Below are 5807 nucleotides of genomic sequence, written 5' to 3'. Positions count from 1 at the left end.
CTGTAATTATATAACTGTAGTCTGCAGCATTAAACCTTTTAACAATACATTATTTTACTAAACTCTACTTCACTAAAAGGGTCTGTCCTTGTAACATCAAATGGCTTTCCATGAAAGAGGGAAATACCAGATGTTAAATCTAAAAAGCAATAAAAATATACAATAAAAGCTAAAAAATCATACTAAATCACCCTTTATTTAACACGAGTTTATTGTTTTTATGTCGACATCTTGCTGTTAAGTCCGGTTCATTTCAAGAACCGGGCCGACATTTAACCAGCTAGAGCGAGCTGTACAGTTCACATACAGATTATACCTGGCAAAACGGGACGGTACACCAAATGAAGCAGACCCTTCTTGGGAGATTATAGTGATTTAGGCATAATTTATCCATTCGTTAACATACCCAGCCATAGATATGTACCAGTAAATAGTTTAATGCAAATTTAAAAAATAAGAATCCTAAGATCATTCATAACAAATCTGAATTCAGAGAGAATTTTTATTAGTGATTTTTAATTATTTACTTAATTATAATTATTCAAAACTGCTATACAGGGAAGTTAAGGGATTTTACTTTACCAAGGGTTCCCAAAACCTATGTTGCCTACAAAACATCCAGAGCGAAAGAGGGATGTTTATTAATGATTGGTCCCTAAAAATAGGTTTAAAAAGTTTAACCTTAAATTTTGTTTTAAATTAAAAAATGTAAGAAATATTCTATATAAAAATTACAAATAATGTATTGTTTTAACTTTTTCATCCAGATCTATTTATGATTCAGCCTGCTCTAGGCGATCTTGTGGTCAACAAGACCATTTTATGAAGAGTTTTAACTAGTTTCACTAATGATTAATATTCATTTTCAACTCCTTTTTATTTTGCAACCAGTCAATCTTGTAAAATTCTGAAACTTTTGTTTTTGAAGCTTCCTAAACTTTATCAGGAATCTTTGAAACTATTTTTTTTCTTGAAGATTTAACAAAATCCCTAATATCATCAAAGGACTTGTTTTCTTAAAAGTGTTATTTATGTTTAAAGTATCTTCAAAGCTCATTTTTTGGAATTTGTAAAAATATTTTGTTGCAAGAAACTGCCTTTATAGGATTTACACAATTATGCTGTTCTCGTCATTCATGAAAAAGGGATTGAAATAAAACTAAGACATTTCACCTTCCAGCCTTTAAAAGTTCTTCAATATTAATATTGATTCGAAAGTTATTTTCATTTTTAAAGCTATAGACAAACAATAAATGTAAAATATCAAAAATATAATGTATTTTTACAGCTGAAAGTTTGCATCTACTTTCAAGTTCTGTAAAATGTGGTCTACCTTTAACTTTCTTCAAAAGGACAGAAAAATATAATCTTTTTTCAAACTATTTTTACTTAATCTTAAACTACCTATTCACATTTATTAGTCCAATATTTTTAAAAAGTTTGAATTTCTTTACTTTTGATCAAATTCTTAACCCTATTCCTGCGGGGGGGGGGTCAATTTGACCCCCCCTGTAGTTTTTTTTACATAACTCAAAAAGTATTGGTCTGAGGCTGTTGAAATTTTCTGATTTTTCTTACATACCCACAGTGATACAAGGATACAAGAATGAATGATACAAGGATACTAGGATACAAGGATACAAGAATGAATGATACAAGGATACAAGGATACAAGGATACAAGGATACAAGAATGAATGATACATAAAATACAAGAATTCTAATTTTCTTTCTTCCTGAGGCGCAATATGTTCTTTTCACAAGTATTGGTGAATCAGAAGACTCAGATCAGGAAAATTTATAAACATTAAACAGCTAGTTTAGAAACAGATAAGGACAATTTATAAACTTTAAACAACTAGTTTAGAAACAGATAAGGAAATTTATAAAGTTTAGAAACAGATAAGGAAAATGTATAACCTTTAAACAGCTAGTTTAGAAACAGATAAGGAAATTTATAACCTTTAAACAGCTAGTTTAGAAACAGATAAGGAAATTTATAACCTTTAAACAACTGGTTTTGAAACAGATAAGGACAATTTATAACCTTTAAACAGCTAGTTTAGAAACAGATAAGGAAATGTATAACCTTCAAACAGCTAGTTTTGAAACAGATAAGGAAAATTTATAACCTTTAAACAGCTAGTTTAGAAACAGATAAGGACAATTTATAACCTTTAAATAGCTAGTTTAGAAACAGATAAGGACAATTTATAACCTTTAAACAGCTAGTTTAGAAAACCACAGGTGGTAAAAATTCATTGTGCCAAAACTACATTTTGTTGGCAGGAAAACTTGGAAAAAGAAACTGATTACTCGTCCTAAACCCTTAATATCAGACACTTGGCGACCCAGGTACAGGAGAACTATTAATATGACATACTAGCTGTATTGCCCGGCATTGCCCAGGTTACTCACAGTTACTCCCGCCGTTAACCCGCGCTTGGTCTTTCAGCTTGATTTTAGCATTGCCCGGGTTGCTCATGAAATTTAAAGAATATAATAATTATTTTTAGCCTTTGTCACCCCCGGGGTACTCATGGGTTACATCAAAATTTCCCTGGCAATTTGGTTCAGCCGTTTGGTCAGCAATAGCGAATTAGCGAAGAGCTTTATTTAGTAGATAAATTTCAAGGTTTTATATTGAGTAAGTAACTGCAGTCTTGAAGAAGAATCGTAAATGTAATTTCAAATTAAATTAAACTCAATTTCATCTGAGAACTTAATTTGAAAATCTTTAAGATTAGATCTTGAAACCATCCAGCCAAAATTTAACAAATAGATTTAAAACGATCAAAATAAAAAATATATTAAATAATGCGTAAATAAATAATAATGTTCAAAAATTATACTTTTAGCTATTCTATTGGCAAAGTTTAAAGAGTTTAAAATGGATCAATAAATAAATATACTTGTATTAAAATTGAATATTTTTAGGCATAGGACAAGAAGGTTTATTAAAATAATCAATATTTTAAATTTAGAAAAATAAAATAAAGGGTAAGACAGAAAAATCTGGTGGAAAAATTAAGTTACGGGTTTGATATATCTTGTTAAAGGGACTGTCAACGTAATAATATCATCTTATATTTAATCTTAAAGGTTTGATATATCTTGTTAAAGAGACTGTCAACGTAATAATATCATCTTATATTTAATCTTAAAGGAATAATAAATAAATAATATTTTCTGACATGGCAATAAAGAGTCACTTGAAAGTATGTCAACTGAGCTGGGAACTTTTGAATGATGGATATCGGGATTATTGCTTGATCCACTCTTTTTCTTAATCTCCAGATTAAATAATGCTTGTTCTCTTCTTGTTTTTAATCTCCAGATTAATTTAGCGATCGGGATTAAGGATATCCCATTCTAAAGTTTTCATCTCTGGTCATTTTTTTTGAGATCCTTGAAAATTTTTAGGACCATCCCGAATGACCATTCTCTGAAAGGGACTGTAAGCATATTTTCATATGACCCTCCATGCTAAGATGGCAACACTCGATTTACAAAGGTACCCTTAAAACCTTTAATAATCTGATAAAGATTTAGAAGATATCTAATTCATTCTTGATCAGACAAAGCTTTTAAGAGTACTATTGTAAATCTGGCATTGTCATTTTAGCATGGACACGTGGATTTAACGGTTCTGTCAATATTCCAGAAAACTGTGACTTTTGATCACAATTTGTCGCATTAAACATACTTTTTTAGCCTTTTTTAAAAAATACATTTTTGTCGGCAATCGGCATATACATTTTGAATAAGAAGTGTAAAACAAACAAATCCGTAAGTTTAAAGATTGTTTAATTATAGACCAAACTGCGTATGATTTCAAATAGAAGAAACCAAATGCCTCTTACTCTGGTTAGTCCGGTGTGTGGAGGGTCACATGAAACCGTGCTTACAGTCCCTTCAATTTTAAATAAAAAAATGTCAAAAAAGTATTTTGTGTACAACTGTACAGATTATAATGTTCAATTACAATCAATCAGTGAAATTCTTTTTATCTAAATCTCATAGCTTAAATAATATCCACAAGGAACATCCTCAATCAGATCTATGTAAAGTTTGCACTGTGTTAGAAATGAGATTAAAACCATGAAAACACATATTATATTTAAAACCAGGAAAGCCCTTATTATTATTAGTCAAAATAAGGAAATCCAGTATTAATAAAAATATTGTTATAGGATTAACAACCATTATGGTTTAAATCTTCAAAAAAGTATTTGTAATAACTGTAATCTCTCTTTTTTCTAATTTCTTGAGTCAAAATCTACACAAATATTCAGACCCCCCAAAATCTACACAAATATTCAGACCCCCCAAAAAGGATACTCTGTAGTTTCGTTTCACAAAACTCTCGTAAATTTTGGGCTCTGGTATATCTTTTTGATGCCACGAATGCAGAATATTTCACACGGCCCGCAGATGAAAGATGATATTAGAAGGAAAACTAAAATCCCATTGTGTGTGTAGAAGACAGCTATGGGTATAATTTATCCAAAAATTGGACAGAACATCTTGCTGGGAAATAGAATATTGGAATATTCATTTTCATTCTCATTGTTTTGTTTTGTTGCAGTAATAGAAGATATATAGATATATAGTTAATAGATAGATAATATTTGGCAGCTGCTACACTTCATACACTATTCAACCATAATAAGGAGGGAGGGATGGGGGAACCTTTCTTCGACGATCATATGGCTGATCATAAATTCATTTTTTCGACCAGGGGGGTGGGGTCTGAACTCGATATCCACAGCAAAAACTTTTAATTTATTATGTTAAAGGGACCAAATTTTGACAAGAAGTCAACTTGTATTTTCCGAATTTCTAATGTTAAAGTGACCAAATTTTGACAAGAAGTCAACTTGTATTTTCCGAATTTCTAATATTCAAGGGACCAAATTTTGACAAGAAGTCAACTTGTATTTTTCGAATTTCTAATGTTAAAGGGACCAAATTTTTACAAAAGCCAACTTGTATTTTCCGAATTTCTAATATCAAAGTGACCAAATTTTGACAAAAACAACTTGTATTTTCTGAATTTCTAATGTTCAAGTGCCCAACTTTTGACAAAAAATAACTCGTATTTTCCGAATTTCTAATGTTTAAGGGACCAAATTTTGACAAAGAGCTATTTGTATATTCCGAATTTCTAATGAAGTGCCCAAATTTCGACAAAAAGCCAACTTGTATTTTCCGAATTTCTAATATTAAAGTGATCAAATTTTGACAAAAACAACTTGTATTTTCCGAATTTCTAATGTTAAAGTGACCAAATTTTGAAATAAAGCCAACTTGTATTTTCCGAATTTCTAATATTAAAGTGATCAAATTTTGACAAAAACAACTTGTATTTTCCAAATTTCTAATGTTAAAGTGCCCAAATTTTGACAAAAAATAACTTGTATTTTCCGAATTTCTAATGTTTAAGGGACCAAATTTTGACAAAGAGCTATTATGTATTTTCCGAATTTCTAATGAAGTGCCCAAATTTTGACAAAAAGCCAACTTGTATTTTCCGAATTTCTAATGTTAAAGTGACCAAATTTTGACAAGAAGTCAACTTGTATTTTCCGAATTTCTAATGTTAAAGGGCCAAAATTTTGACAAAAAGTCAACTTGTATTTTCCGAATTTCTAATGTTAAAGGGACCAAATTTTGACAAAAGCCAACTTGTATTTTCCGAATTTCTAATGTTAAAGAACCAAATTTTGACAAAAGCCAACTTGTATTTTCTGAATTTCTAATGTTCAAGTGCCCAAATTTTGACAAAAAGCCAACTTGTATTTTTCG

General features: G+C 30.1%; 1 protein-coding gene across 9 annotated transcripts in view; it reads right to left on the bottom strand.

Annotated features, from left to right (window-relative positions):
• The window catches only part of LOC111707039 (FMRFamide receptor), a 59807-nt gene that overhangs the window by 14107 nt on the left and 39893 nt on the right, over window positions 1-5807 (bottom strand). The window lies entirely within an intron of this gene.

This window comes from Eurytemora carolleeae, unplaced genomic scaffold (assembly GCF_000591075.1).
Source record: "Eurytemora carolleeae unplaced genomic scaffold, Eaff_2.0 scaffold757, whole genome shotgun sequence".
Taxonomy (NCBI): Eukaryota; Metazoa; Arthropoda; class Copepoda; order Calanoida; family Temoridae; genus Eurytemora; species Eurytemora carolleeae.
Note: the sequence above shows the minus strand (reverse complement) of the source record. Positions and strands in the feature narration are given on the sequence as shown.